This window comes from Eurosta solidaginis, chromosome X (assembly GCF_040869045.1).
Source record: "Eurosta solidaginis isolate ZX-2024a chromosome X, ASM4086904v1, whole genome shotgun sequence".
Taxonomy (NCBI): Eukaryota; Metazoa; Arthropoda; class Insecta; order Diptera; family Tephritidae; genus Eurosta; species Eurosta solidaginis.
In genome coordinates, this window is record NC_090324.1 from 187,974,745 (window position 1) to 187,991,430 (window position 16,686).

Sequence of the window (16,686 nt, forward strand, 5' to 3'; positions counted from 1 at the left end):
TCGAATTTACAAGTACATGGAATTTTTTTTGTTTTTAGGTATGTTACCATGCTGCCACCTTGTATCGTTCCGCCATGATTGTCTGTCATATATCATTGTCATTTTATTCGCTTGACATTTCATCCTTCATACTAATCGAGCAGTTACTTCTGTGTGAAAGCAAAAAAATTACGATTTCATTAGAAGGTGAAATGAGATCATTAAGTTTCTGTGTGAAAACAGTATAACCGTTTGTTTGGCAATAAAAAAAGTGCGGGTATTCCCCGAATTCATGTGTGAAAAATTATTGTCGGTGTCGCGTGGCGCAAATGTAGTTAGTCATAGCGGTGTGAAGTTAGCCCCCCCAACTAAAAATTTTTAATTTTTTAAAATGCTAATCGTTTGATAGTCGTTTGATAATGATTGATACACTTCGATAATCGTTTGATAGTTATTCGTTTGTTAGAAAAACGACATTTTTTAAAATATCTATGTGAAGTTAGCCCCCCCAACTAAAAATTTTTAATATTTTAAAACGCTAATCGTTTGATAATGTTTGATACGCTTTTATATGCGTTTGATAGTTATTCGTTCGTTAAAAAAAATTTAAATATCTACATATGTCAAATTGCCCCCAGTTGATAATTTTTCAGGCTCTAGAGGCCTAGGAGCTCAAAGCGATGTCTATGTCATTCTCTGGTTGATAATACGTGATAATGCAACTGGCTGCACTCCCCTCGTTGCGGCTCTTAAGTTAGAAGGGCATACAAATTTTATGTCATTTTTATATATAGGAAGAAGATAAACATTAATTTCAGGGTACCTATTATCCGTAGTTTTGATTATATCTGTTAAACGGCTTTAAATAAACCAAATAGTTTACTTTTATGTCATCAGCATCTTTATTTGATATCCATTTTGTACAATTACATAAAAAATTTCGGGGTCCCTAATATGGGTTTCGACACCATAGGCAATAATAATAAAAAAGACTTTAGCCGATTGTCATATCCAATAGGTATACAAAATTTCATGAGAATCGGTCCAGCTGTTTCGGAGGAGTATGGTAACGAAAATTGGGCCACGAGAATTTTATAAGGAGAGTTACATACAAATGTACAAACTTACATACAGGTTCAATTAATAAAAGAGTGTTAAAAATATTAAAATTGCATGTGAAGTTAATCCCCCAATTGATAAGTTATAATTTTTTCGAGTTGGGTACATGTATGCATATTTTTCTGAGTTTTGGTATTTTTTCATAACGAATTTTGGTCCCAAAAATAAACGCGTTGTGGCAACAATATAATGGAGTAGAATTCAAAACTACATACATATCTTAAAATTTAAACCTATATTTTTGCATTGATTGTTGTGCCGTTAACTTCAAGTGATAGCCACGTCGGCGCCGACGAAAATCAACATACTGTAGACCATTTAGTTGAATAATTAGGGCTGATCACATTCAACACGGCGTCTACAGACTACAACCACAATAAAGATAAGCTTGGCGACAACCGTAGCGAATGTCAGGGTCAAATAGATTATATTGCACAGAGTAGTGGGTGATGAAAGCAAGTCTTTTCTGTGACGTTGTAACCGTGTGCAACTCCAGAACTTCTAGGAAAGTGAGACCGCCCAAGGCAGGAACTGCACTGGAGGGATGACGCAAACGTATATATTCTGTAGTTGCAAACAGTGCACAACGGGACAGGTACTAAGAGATTGTGTCCACGACGTGCTTGTGTGTTTTTGCTGGAAAAGATAGGGAAAGATGGAGGCGGGGGCTGATGCTCGGCATTGCTCCTGACTGTGCTACTATGATTGTAGTGATGGGTTGGAGCGGCCGTAAGAGTAGGAGGCGCCGATCGGCGCCAGCAACAGCGGGCAGTAGATATAGAATGCAAAGCAGGGTTGCTGCTGGAGTGTTGCACAGGTACGACATAGACATCGCTTCGAGCTCCTAGGCCTCTAGAGCCTGAAAAATTATCAACTGGGGGCAATTTGACATATGTAGATATTTAAATTTTTTTTAACGAACGAATAACTATCAAACGCATATAAAAGCGTATCAAACATTATCAAACGATTAGCGTTTTAAAATATTAAAAATTTTTAATTGGGGGTCTAACTTCACATAGATATTTTAAAAAATGTCATTTTTCTAACAAACGAATAACTATCAAACGAATATCGAAGTGTATCAATCATTATCAAACGACTATCAAACGATTAGCGTTTTAAAAAATTAAAAATTTTTAGTTGGGGGGGCTAACTTCACATAGATATTTTAAAAAGTGTCGTTTTTCTAACAAACGAATAACTATCAAACGAATATCGTAGTGTATCAATCATTATCAAACGACTATCAAACGATTAGCGTTTTAAAAAAATTAAAAATTTTTAGTTGGGTGGGCTAACTTCACATAGATATTTTAAAAAATTTCGTTTTTCTAACAAACGAATAACTATCAAACGAATATCGAAGTGTATCAATCATTATCAAACGACTATCAAACGATTAGCGTTTTAAAAAATTAAAAATTTTTAGTTGGGGGGGCTAACTTCACATAGATATTTAAATTTTTTTTTTTCTAACAAACGAATAACTATCAAACGAAAATAGAAGCGTATCAATCATTATCAAACGACTATCAAACGATAAGCATTTTAAAAAATTAAAAATGTTTAGTTGGGGGGGCTAACTTCACACCGCTGTTAGTCATGGGCATTTAAACTTGTGAGTAGTGTACTTGTGTTAACTTGTATTAAAGCTTGTGTTTTGGTTAACTTTTTCGCGATTCTACTATATTAAAAAATTTAACCTAATTCATTCGATTTACCAACTCGTTCGGCATCGTGAACTATTACGTCTGTTTAATTAATCGACAATTGCAAGTTCGAGAGACAGATAACCAGCAAACTAAAAGATCTAGGGCGAAGGAACTCGAAAATGGTAAGTACGAATTTTCCATTTAAGTGTGATTCGGGTTTTTCCATCGAGCATACATTGCTATTTTCATATAATCGTTAAACATTTAATAAAAGTTCATGAATCAGACTGCTTTTTAACAATCGAGTATTAAATAACAAGTGCATATAACTTGTTTTTATAGCTTTTTTTTAATATCAAAAGAGGAATCTTGTGTCTATGTATTTCTAATTCGCCCCATCAATCAGCATCAAAAAAAATTCAAGTAGATAAACTTCATAACATGCAAATATTGCTCACTGCTTCTACGTGAATCAAAGAGAATTCTTGAATAACGTGAAATAAATTTTTACAGGACGGAAACTCTGATGGAAAAGATAATAAGATGCGACGAGCTATCAAGAGCATCAAAGAATATTTTTGCAAGCTGCCAAAACTTCAAGAACAGGTCTGCGATGATACAAATGTAGAAAACGGAAGTACTGTTCCACTCTTAACTCATACTGATCGCGACGCTAATACATTGTTGGTTGATAATAATACTGAATAGGGTTCGAATGTACCTATATCACTTTCACAAAATTCTATTGTTGAAAAATACGACATAGGTAATTTTGTGGGAAAAAAAATTTATTAGGTGATTATACGAAGTGCAGCTTACTAAAATATCCTTGGGTACCACCGAAGAACTATATCTTCCCTTTTTCGAGCCATAGTAAGAAAAGGAAAAATAGAAAAGCGATACTTTAAACATCATTTATTAACTGAATATGAGTGGCTTATTCTGAAGAAAAAAAGGATGTTTTTGTAAATATTGTTTCTTATTCAAGGTATGTTTGAGCTCTAGGCCAATATAACATATGTTTATTAAAATACAGCAAATGTGTTTAAACAATGTATATATATTTGTCGAATGGTTTGTCTTGCCAATATTTCGACTTCAATCTGAAGATGACTTTATGATGACGCCCCCCCCCCCCCTCAAAAAGCAGCCTGGATCCGCCACTGTCTCATGATAGAATTCTCACCGTACTCTTCGGCTCATATGACTTCCAATGCCTAACGCTTTTACTTACGTGCGGTGCGCACTTTACATTCGGCCATCCGACAATTCTTCTCACCTACATAGAAGTAAGTTCTTCGTCACCTTCTGGATTACACCAAAACTTCATAAAATCAACTTCTGTCGACGTTTTTGTAGGCTTTTCAACGTTTACTGCTTTCTGCACATCGTAGCGCCCATTGCGCGTAACCTTTATTACTTTCTATGGCCCTAACTACTCGCTTGCCAGTTTGCGTCGTGCTACAAAATTTATTTATTTATTATTTAAAGTAGACGACAAACTTGAAATGGTCGCCTACTTAATATAAAAGATATATATATACAAATCAAAATTAAAATTTAAATATATCGAAGTTTCAACAATGTTATATCACAAACAAAGATATACTATTGAACATTACAATTTGATTTCAGAGTATAATAATAAGAAAAATAAGAAGAATAAGATCTCATATTGAGATCTTATACTGGCAGAATGCATCAAATTCCGCTCAGCATGATTTCGGAATACACTGGATTCCAATCTTGCTGTTGGAATGCAACAAGATTCCAATCAACATGTCGTGGGAATCCGGCAAAGCTACGAGTAGTATAATGAGGTACGCCATCACAATGCATAAAGAAGTAACATGACTTGCGTTGTTGGAATGCACTGGATTCCAATCAACTCGATGCCTGACCCATACAATTATACTGCCGGAATGCATACGACTCCGGTCAGTGACTCATGAGAAAGCATGTTTTTAATGTTGTTGGAAAGCACCAGATTCCAGTCCACAGTACTGTCTTGTTTCTTCTTAATTATACAGGTTGAAGAACCCATGTAACCAATCCATCGTTATACGAGATCGTGCCTGTTTTTTACGGCAGAAATAATGCCGGCATATTAAACTAGATTGTAGCTCTTAAATAAGAAGAGGATTATTTTTAGCAAAGTTTCAACGACAAAGGGGTAAATAAAAAGGAGCGTAGTGTCTGGATAATCTAGGGGGACCGCAAAAAATAATCGGCTGAGAAGGTCCGCAGATTCAATTTCTCCAATAATGAGCTTATGGATGAACAATACCCCCGTAATTTCTCCGATTTTCCAGAGTGGGTAAGCTAATAAGAAGAAGTCTACATCTGTATGGAGGAAGGTGAAGACTACAGTCCCAATTAAGGCCACGCAATGCAAATATCAACAAGTATGGAAGACTAAGTTCGGGTGTAACCCAACATTACATACTCAGCTGAGAGCTTTGGAGACAAAATAAGGGAAAATCACCATTTAGCAAAATTAACCTAGGGTAACCCTGGAATGTGTTTGTATGACATGGGTTTCAAATGGAAGGTATTAAAGAGTATTTTAAAAGGGAGTGGGCCATAGTTCTATAGGTGGACGCCATTTCAGGATATCGCCATAAAGGTGGACCAGGGGTGACTCTAGAATATGTGTTGTACGATATGGGTATCAAATAAAAGGTGTTAATGAGTATTTTAAAAGGGTGTGGGCCTTAGTTCTATAGGTGGACGCCTTTTCGAGATATCGCCATAAAGGTGGACCAGAAGTGACACTAGAATGTGTTTGTACGATGTGGGTATCAAATGAAAGGTGTTGATGGGTATTTTAAAAAGGTGTGGGGCTTAGTTTTATAGGTGGACGCCTTTTCGAGATATCGCCATAAAGGTGGACCAGGGGTGATACTAGAATGTGTTTGTACGATATTGGTATCAAATTAAAGGTATTAATGAGAGTATTAAAGGGGAGTGGTGGTAGTTGTATATGTGAAGGCGTTTTTCAGATATCGACCAAAATGTGGACCAGGGTGACCCAGAACATCATCTGTTCGATACCGCTAATTTATTTATATATGTAATACCTGCCAAGATTTCAAGGGTTTTTTGTTTCGCACTGCAGAACTTTTTCATTTTCTTCTACTTAATATGGTAGGTGCCACACCCATTTTACAAAGTTTTTTCTAAAGTTATATTTTGCGTAAATAAACCAATCCAATTACCATGTTTCATCTCTTTTTCATATTTGGTATACAATTATGGCATTTTTTCATTTTTCGTAATTTTTGATATCGAAACAGTGAGCGTGGTCATAGTCGGATTTCGGCAATTTTTTATACCAAGATAAAGTGAGTTCAGATAAGTACGTGAACTAAGCTTAGTAAAGATATGTCGATTTTTGCTCAAGTTATCGTGCTAACGGCCGAGCGGAAGGACAGACGGACGGCTGTGTATAAAAACTGGGCGCGGCTTCAACCGATTTCGCCCATTTTCACAGAAAATAGTTAACGTCATAAAATATATGCCTCTAAAAGGATTTGTAAATTTTTATTCGATTTATGGCATTGAAAGTATTCTAGACGAATTAAATGAAAAAGGGCGGAGCCACGCCCATTTTGAAATTTTCTTTTAGTTTTGTATTTTGTTGCACCATATCATTGCTGTAGTTGAATGTTGACATGATATTCAATTTTTTGTTAAAATTTGCTTTTAAAAAATTTTTTTTTTTAAATTGGGCGTGTTCGTAATCCGATTTTGCTAATTTTTCCTTAGCGCACATATAGTAATAGGAGTAACGTTTCTGCCAAATTTCATCATGATATCTTCAACGACTGCCAAATTACAGCTTGCAAAACTTTGAAAATACCTTCTTTTAAAAGTGGGCGGTGCCACACCTATTGTCCAAAATTTTACTAAATTTCTATTCTGTGTCATAAGGTCAACCCACCTACCAAGTTTCATCGCTTTAGCCGTCTTTGGTAATGAATTATCACACTTTTTCGAAATTTTCGATATCGAAAAAGTGGGCGTGGTTATGGTTCAATTTCGTTAATTTTAAATAGCGATCTGAGATGGGTGCCCAGGAACCTACGTAGCAAATTTTATCATGATACCTCAAATTTTCTGTAGTTATCGTGTTTACGGCGGACGGTCGTACGGACGGACATGGCCAAATGAATTTCTTTTTTCGCCCAGATCATTTTGATATAAGTCCATATCTATCTCGATTAGTTTATGCCGTTACTGATTACCGTTGTGGGAATAAAGTTAATATACTCTGCGAGCTCTGCTCAGCTGAGTATAAAAATTGCTTTTGAACTGACCCAAGACGCTTTATATGCTCTTGAGAAACAGGGCACCAAACGCATGAGCAATACTCGAGTATTGGACTGACCAGCGATGTGTAAAGAATCTTAGTGAGGTACGGATCATCGAACTCTTTAGCCCATCTTTTAACAACTTCAAGTACACCAAACGGTTTGTTGGCAATAGATGAAATATTCATGTTCAAATTCAGGTTCGGATCAAAAAGGACACCTAGATCATTTGCAATAGATATACGCTGCAAAGGCGTACCATCTATTACATAAGGTTTCAATATTGGCTTCACTCGGCGAAATATCATATGCTTATATTTAGATCAATTTAAAGCTAGTGAATTTGTTGTGCACCAACATTGGAACGAGTCCAAGTTCGCCTCAAGAAGATCCAAGGAACTCAAATCGGTAGGACAGTAAGTGTAACAAAGTTTTACATCATCCGCATACATTATAGTATGGGGTTATAATATTATCTGTGGCAAGTAATTTATGAATAGGGTAAAGAGCAAAGGGCCTAGATGACTTCCCTAGGGTACACCGGAGGAAACTCCGAACGCTTCCGATAGATTTCACTTGAACAGGACTTTTTGTGTCCGCTTAGAAAGATAGCTTTTCAGCCACATTAATTGGTGAAACGGAAAGCCCAGTAAATCAAGCTTATGAATAAGTAACTCATGGTTGGCGGTATCGAATGCTTTGCTGAAGTTCGTGTAGATGACATCCGGTCGCTTGTTCGCTAAAAATCCTTCCATAACTATAGAGGTGAATACAAGCAAATTTGTAGTGGTTGACTTTTGACGAATGAAACCGTGTTGGCATGGAGATGAAAGGGAAGAACACTGATATTGAAGTTGACTGGTGACAATCTGTTCAAAGACTTTAGGAACGGCTGAAAGTTTAGCAATACCCCTGTAGTTCTCGAGTTTTGACCTACTACCTTTTTTATGCAGGGCAATAATAAGAGACGGGTTTTAAAGTGGCGGGAATGACGCAGATCCCAGAGATATCTCAAACAATTTTAAAATAAGCTCATATATGTATTCAGCGCAGTACTTGAGCACACCACTAGGAACACCACCTGGTCCCGGTGAAAAGTTGGGCTGCAAAGATTGAAGACTCTGCAGAATTCGAGCTATCTAAGCGATACGGGTATTGACCGGAATGAAAACCGCTGGAGGAATAGGTGGACTTAAAGAACTCTGAAAATAGTTCTGCAACATCGTCATCAGTGCAAGCTTGTTTACATCCAAAGGTAAATGAGGAAGATACCCAGAAGTTTTCCGTTTTGAATTTACGAAACTGTAAAACTTTTTTGGAGATTTAAAAAGTTGAGCTTTAAAACAACTTAAGTAATCTGATTAAGAAAGAAAGCTGATTAAGACGGTGAAAATTTGAACGAGCTATTAGATATTTAGAGAGGTCTGCAGATGTTCCAGATTTCTTGAATCTCTTATAAAGCCTAGATTTAATGTTATTAAGTCTGATAAGTTTGCCTTGAAAATTAAGGGGGCTTATTCGAACACAGGGTATAGCGAGATTGCCGAATCGACATCAGTGCAGGCATAGATCCGACCAATCATGGGAAACCAACAGATCATTGAGCATAACGAAATTCGCTTTGTAGAAGCATCTAGATCGGGAACGAGACTGTACTTGAATCCTACAGTGTAGGCTGATATCAAGTGATATCTCAAACGTAGGGTTTAGATGGTCTTCTGGAAGGGTTGGTTGGTTGGTTGCTGTGCTGCCCGGCTAGGGAGCCGGGCCCAAGTAGCGCTCCAGGCGCCATTTTGTTGCACTTTCTCCTGGAACCAATTATGTGTTGGCTGATGTACAATGCGTGTTGCTTTACTCAAACCACTTGGTTAAAACTATAAACTTACTGATGTCCTTGTTGCGGCAGTTTGACACCGCCCTTAAGTCAGGAAACACATAGTTTCCTAGAGTTCTGGACCGAAAGTTCGCGAGGGCTGGGCACTCGCAGAGGGAGCGGGTAACCGATTCCTCGGCACCCTCCTGTCTACAGCTCCTAATGGGTTGGTAACGAAATCCTGTTTTTGCAAAATCCCGAATGCAAAATCCTGCTTTTTAAAATCCTGTTTTTTTAAAATCCTGCTTTTTTAAAATCCTGCTTTTTTAAAATCCTGATTTTTTAAAATTCTGCTTCTCAGAATCCCGAATTAGAAAATTCTGTATTTAAATGTAATATAAACAATGTTAAAGTGGACATGTCATTACTTTGAAAAGTGCGCACTTTTCAAAGTAATGACATGCCCACTTTAACATTTTTTATATTACATTTAAATACAACACTGTGTACACACTATTTTTTATTTTATTATTCCACATGAACATACATATGTATGTATGTACACATGTTCGTTGACGAATTGCTGGAACTAGAAATACAGTTATACATCGTAGACTAAAAGTCATTGTAGGTGAAAGTACCTCACAATTTTATAAACTCGTATAAAATTTACAAAAGGAGCTTATTTATGCGGAAACTCAAATACAAAGAAGGGAAAATGGAGAAAAATAAGAAATAAAAGAAACATAATTAAAAACAAGTAAGGACGGGACTGTCTTCGGCTGTGCCGAAGACTTCATACCTTTCATGCATGGGGCTGAACAACAATCTTATCCCGTTCGTAATCACCAAATAATCGGATGTATAAGATAAGAAATATTTAGTGAAGGGATGTACATACCTAAACGATTTTTAAGATAAATATAAAATACAAAATGGCAAAAAACCCCCTTATCTGAACGATCGGTTGTATGGGATATATATTATATATAGCTCCGATCAAAATGATTTTTACAGGAAATCTTCTATGTTATATTAGAATATATATCACCAAGTTTCACGTTTTTATATTGGAAACTAAAGGAGAAATGGCCAAAAATGTTTCTATCTGAACGATCGGTTGTATGGGATATGTATATATGTACATATAGCTCCGATCAAAGTGATTTTTCCAGGAAATCTTTTATGATATATTTGAATAAATATCACCAAGTTTAACGTTTTTTTATTGGAAATTAAGGAGAAATGGCTAAAAATCGTTTTATCTGAATGATCGGTTGTATGGGTTATATACTATATATAGCTCCGATCAAAGTGATTTTTTCAAAAAATCTTCTATGATATAGTAAAATATATATCACCGAGTTTCACGTTTCTACTTTCTAAATTAAGGGAGAAATGGCCAAAAATCTTTCTATCTGAACGATCGGTTGCATGGGATATAACTATATATAGCTCCGATCAAAGTGATTTTTTCAGGATATCTTCTATGATATATTAGAATATATATCACGGAGCTTGACGTTTATACTTTCTAAATTGCGGCAGGAATGACCAAAATCGTTTTATCTGAACGATAGGTTGTATGGGAGATATATGTTATAGTGGTCCGATCCTACCGGATCCGACAAAAGTCTAATACAATACAAAAATACATCCTTGTGCCAAATTTGATTGAGATATCTCAAAATTTGAGGGACTAGTTTGCGTTCAAACAGACAGACGGACGGACAGACGGACATGGCTATATCAACTCAGTTCGTCGCCCTGATTAGTTCGGTATAATTAATGGTGTGTATATCTTCTATATTTCTCAACGTTACAAACATCGGACCAAAGTTAATATACCATTTCATGTTCATGAAAGGTATAAAAAAACAAGCAACTACGAAGGGTTATTAAAAAAAGGAATGAATTAAATCAACCAAGTTATTTGAAAGAGTTGCAAAAAATATTTCAATTTACTAGACTAAAATATTTACATACATACACACATACATATATAAAAACATATTACGAATAAAGTATATTTGATTTCTAAAATCGCTGTGTATGAGTTTGAATACTTTCGCTGCGTATGTAGAGAACCAGGATTTTACCTATGCAGGATTTTTTAAAATTTTGCAGGATTTTACTCGCGTGCGGGCCAAACGGCCAATGCCCTGTAATAGTGGCCGCGATTCTCTGCATTTCCTGCCTAGACCTATTTAGTAGATTATCGGTTCTTTTCTGGTTGTACTCTGGCCAGATTAGTTTGGTGGTTCTACAGGTGTCCGTAGAGAACCAATCACGGACTGCTATTTTCCTAAGATAGGTGAGAATGTCTCTTTTAATTGATGTGAATGGCCGATGCACCGCGACTGCTTCTGTGATGTCTAACGATGCTCCCGCCTTTGCTATTTCATCCGCTTTTTCGTTGCCGTCAATGTTCCTGTGGCCGGGTACCCAGCTGAGTGTGATAGCTGCCTGGTTAGCTGCTTCACGTAGCACCCTCTTACAGTTGTCGACGGCTTTTGAGGATTTTTACGGTGATTCTAACGCTTTTACCGCCGCTTGAATGTCGGAGTATATGACTACCTCACCGTCTATCCGGTTTTGAGCAGGAAGATGCAGGCCCTCTCTATTCCTTGCAGCTCTGCTTGGAAGATGCTGGCTGTGTTTGGAAGGCGGATTGGGATTGCGATAGTTATTTGTTAGTTGGTTGGAGAAGACACCTGTGCCGACGCCGCAGTCCATTTTGGATCCGTCAGTTTAGAGTGAGGTGACCCCCTCCCTTCCAACTTTGTCGGCCGACCAATCCGTTCTAGAGGGTATCTGCACCTTGTAATTTCTGTCGAAGATCAGTGTTTTTGAGAGGTAATCTGTTGTCGAATCCACATCGGCGAGCCTTGTTAGGATGTCACTGTGGCCATATCGTTTTTCTGTCCAGCATCCAGACTGCCTTAGCCTGATGGCTGTGCTGATCGCTGTATATCTAGTGTGAAGGGCCAGTGGCAGCAGGTTAAGTATAACATTTACTGCGTCCGTCGGGCACGATCTAAGTGAACCTGTTACCCCTTCGCATGCTGCCCTTTGTATTTTGTCTAGTATTTTAGTGTTGTATTGCTTGTTCAGGGCAGGCCACCATGCTATGGCTCCGTACGTCAGGATAGGCCTTATGACCCCCGTATAGAGCCACATTATGTGTTTTGGCTTTAGCCCCCAATTTCTGCTGACTATTCTCTTGCACGAGTAGTATGCGATATACGCCTTCTCTACCCTTTTTCGATATTGGTTTTCCAATTTAACTTGTTGTCTATTACGACGCCTAGGTACTTAACTCTAGTTGAGAGCGAGAGTTCCGTACCATCTAGTGAGGGCAGTCGAAATGTTGGTATTTTCGTTCTGTTACTGAACAGAACAGTATCAGTTCGGTTTTGCTAGGGTTGATGTTGAGGCCGCACGATGCCTCCCAGGTATGTAGCCTGCTTAGCGCATCCTGAAGGATGTCGCTTAGCGTGGAGGGAAAAGCCCCGAGACTGCAATGACCACGTCGTCTGCGTATGCTTCTGCCTTAACACCATTCCTGTCGAGTTCGAGTAGTATCTCGTTCAGTGCAATGACCCAGATTAGTGGCGAGAGGACCCCGCCCTGCGGTGTACCTCTGCCAACTTTGCGGGTCATTGTCACTGAGCCCATATCCGCTTGTATGGTTCTGTTTTCCAGTATTGACTGAGTCCATCCATAAATGTGGTTGTCAACTCCGGCCCTTTGCAGGGCTTTCACAATTGTGCCGGTTTCGATGTTGTTGAAGGCGCCTTCTATATCTAGGAAAGCTACTAGTGTGAATTGTATGTAGTGTAGTGATCTTTCCACAAAGCCCGTTAGCTCATGGAGGGCGGTCTCCGTAGATCTTCCCTTCATGTAGGCGTGCTGTGCCTTTGACAGGTATGGTCCTGTTATTATTGATGTAATATATATATCCAGAAACCTCTCAAGGACCTCGAGCATGAAGGATGTGAGGCTTATTGGTCTGTAGTCTTTGGAATTTTCGTGTGTGCGTCTGCCCGCTTTTGACAGAAAGATTACTTTTGTTTTTCTCCAGCTTTGTGGGATATAGGTCAGGGCGATACTCGCTCTGTATACCACTTCCAGCCAGATAATCATTGGATCACCTAGCTTTTGTAGCATTACGGGGATAATGCCATCAAGACCGATCGATTTGAATGGAGAGAAGCCATTTATGGCAAACCTGATCTTTTCGCTGTCTATTATCCTGTCCAGTAAGCCTTCTGAGGGCTGAGAGTCCCTGCAGAGAGATTCTTTTACTGGTGCTAGATCGCATCCAGGGAAGTGTGTATTGATGAGTGTGCCCAGGGAGTCCTCTGCTGAGTTTGTCCATAGGACTGCCTCACTTCTTACGAGGCGATTATTGTGGTGTTCTTTGGACAAAATTTTACTCAGTCTGGAGGACTTACGAGGATTGCCAGGACACAGCCTTCGCTACCTTTATAGCTTTTTTGTATGCTTTGAGCGCCTGCCTATATGGCTGCCACTCCTTGGTTATGAGGCACTCATTAAATGCCTTCCGTACTGTCGTTCTAAGTTTCCTAAGGTCCCGCTCCACCAGGGTGAGGACTTCTTTTTACGAATACTAAATGGGGTGCACTTGTTGTAAGAGGTAGTTAACGCGAGCTCTACCTTGCCGACTAGCTCATCGAGCTTTTGCGGGCAGTTTATGTTAGGTTCGCTTATTTCTAAAGCTGGCGTAGATAGCCTTACAAATTTATCCCACTTTGTTCTTCTTGGGTTTCTGTAGCGCTGAGTCTGGCCAGATCCAAATTTGATGTCGAAGAAGATCCAGCGGTGGTCCGAGAGGGAGGCTTTGTCTGACACTCTCCATGTTTTCCACTAGCGCCGGATCCTCGTCGGTTGTTAAAGTTAGATCTAGGACTTCCTCCCAGCCCTGAAACCTGTCTGAACCAGGGAATGTATAAGTGGGCTTGTGGCCGCTGTTGCAAATACTGAGGTTAGAATTAAGAATAAAGTGTAGAAGGGACTCACCTCTCTCGTTGGTTGAGGAGCTGCCCCATATCGTGTTTCTTGCATTGGCGTCGCAGCCTATAATTATGCTGCACCCGTCGCTTTTATTTATAAAGTGTGCCAGCTCTGGAGGCGGAGCCATCCTCTCATGGGCCATGTAGGCCTAGACCACGTAGATGGCCTGGTTGGACACGCCCTCTAGCTTTTACCCACTGTTAGGTCTGCTGTGCTGTAACTTGAACTTAAGAAAGCATTTATACCTTTTTTTGATTAAAATGACTGCTCTTGGCTTACCTGCATCCGTTTTGAAGAACAGATTGTGTGTGCTGATGTTTAGCCCCCTGATTTCCTTATTGTGGACCCAGGGCTCTTGGATTAAGGTGGTGTGGATGTCCTCCTCACCGAGAAGGATTTTAAGGTTATCTGTAGCGCTTTTAGAGTGCTGCAGATTAATCTGCATACAGTTAGACTTCTGTTGTGAACCCGTCCCTGATATTACACCCTGCAGCAGATTACCTGCCCCTTCAACTTCATCAGGCTCGTTTTCAGCATGGATTATGTCGCCGCGGAGTACCTTTACCTTGGCCATGTGAAAAGCAAAGGCAATTTTTGTAGTCTGCCTTGGCCAGAGCCTCTAGGGACTCCTCCCAAATGGCCACCAGGATTGGTTTGCTGGTTTTTCGGCGGCGTTTTTTCTTTTATTAGCTGCCATTCTGCAATAGCCGGAATGTTGCTGTTATAAAGCTTGATACAATCCAGCAGCTCCTCTCGCGATTCCTCCAGGGGAGAAGCCAAAATGCGCGCACGAGGTCTCTTCGGAACCTCTGAGGCAGGTATTAGCCTCCGCTAATTTGTGCTACACAACTTGTCAGAAATTCCAACGAGACCTGGTCCGCACACCTGATTATCCTGTATCCTCTCAGGTTCTCGGAGGAGTTAAAGACTGGGAGAGGTCCAGTCGGGTTGTTGCGCACGTGCCGTATGGCAAGTTTCGACAGCCCGACCTCGATCTCCACCCAGTTCTGCTGAATTGTTGCTGGCGATCGACTGTCTGCATCCACTATGGCCATTGCAGGTGGTCTCTGGCGACTTCACTGAAGTGTCTCCCGGATGTCTGTTCTGTGTCCGCCCGTTTGGGCTTTTTTGAAACAGCCTCACTGCTATTTTCATGGCCGGATCTGTTTCTCTTTTGAGAAACGTCCCCAGCCGAGCTGGGTTGTCTGGGTTGTTGAGGAGTCGGATGCCCTCCTTTGGAAGGGTTCGTACTCCTCCACAACCGATGTGAGAGATGCGACGTCAACAGAAACCGCTTGCGATCTCGCCACTTTTGTATTCACCGTATAGTATACAGCGTACGCTGGTACCTGTTACGCCTAATCTGTTCTTGACTTTTTTTCCTCTTCTTTCCTTTGGATGCCTGTGTACTGTAGTTGGTACCACCAGCCTCTTTAGGGTTGGAAGTTGGGTCCCTGGGTACTGTGGTTGGTACCCATCTGGGACCTTTTTTAATATTGTTGTTGGTACTGATTGAGCCTTTGGTGTACTGTGGATGGTACTACCGCCAGCGCTGGTAATCGTCTCCTGTCTGGAGGCGAGAAGCGTATCCTCTTCAGACTCCGTCGCATGTGGCAACGGGGCCCTGTGCGAAATAATATCCGTAGTCGTTGTCCTTATCGTCGTCGCCGTCTTCTGGAAGGGATAAAGGTGGGATTTGAGTAAGGGCAGTACCCCACCGAGCCATCCACAAATACTAAATCCAGCATTTTATTTATACTATTTGGAACATTGTTAATCTGTAAAAAGAGATGATTCTAACAGGCGATTGAGGAAACTCAAGTTGAGCAAGTGTGAGTTAAAAAGTTTGAATCACTATATTAACCCAACTAACTGTTCGGCAAGTTAGAATAACCAACAACAACAAGTCGACCGTTATCTCCTAACTGCGAATGGAAATCACAGATGGCCGAGCTATGACTAGCATAAACATCCATGTCCGAACGAGGTGGTATGTACGAACAGCAAACAATTGTGTCCTCTTTATTAGTGCGAGGTCATTAAGTTTGTATATGTGCTCTTGCTTTCGTTTTTTTTACCGTAGTTTCCCTTATATTTTTCGCCTGCTGCTTCAATTTGACGCTTAGCATCGTTATGCATCCTCTGTCGGCCTTCATCAAATGTAGCCATGAACTCGTTATGTAGCGCTTCATCTATATCGGCACTAAATTTACTTCTCATCTTAGTGCCGAACAACAACTCAAATGGTGTGTTCGTTTTGTACTGGCACTTACGTGAGAGTTTATTGCTTTCTGTACACTGCCAAAAATTTTGTACCATTTAGGAGGATCACCAGCTGATAACTATGAAAATAATAGATCGACCGATTGAGGCGTTCAATTTGGCCGTTTGCCTCGTGCTATGCCTGTCGTTATAGTAAATCCGCAAAAACATGGGACAATGAATACCATGCCTTTATCACTAATGATACGACTTCGTTGGGAATAACCAGAAAATATAACCAATAACCAAAAAAATAACCTAAAAAGCTGTCGACCATGGATAATATATGCTTTTTACTGCTTCGTTGTGCTATCTGCGGGTCCCAAATGGTCCACCAGCAGAGTTATGAGTGGGTAGTCCCCTTTTAAATTACAGCATACATAAGTAGCCCCCTTTTTTTACCAAACTTCTTGTTGTGTATAATACGATATATATGGTATATATATGTTTACTAGGCGCGTTACTTTATTCACCAAGTGCGGTATATAGTAGAACTGTTGAATATTGT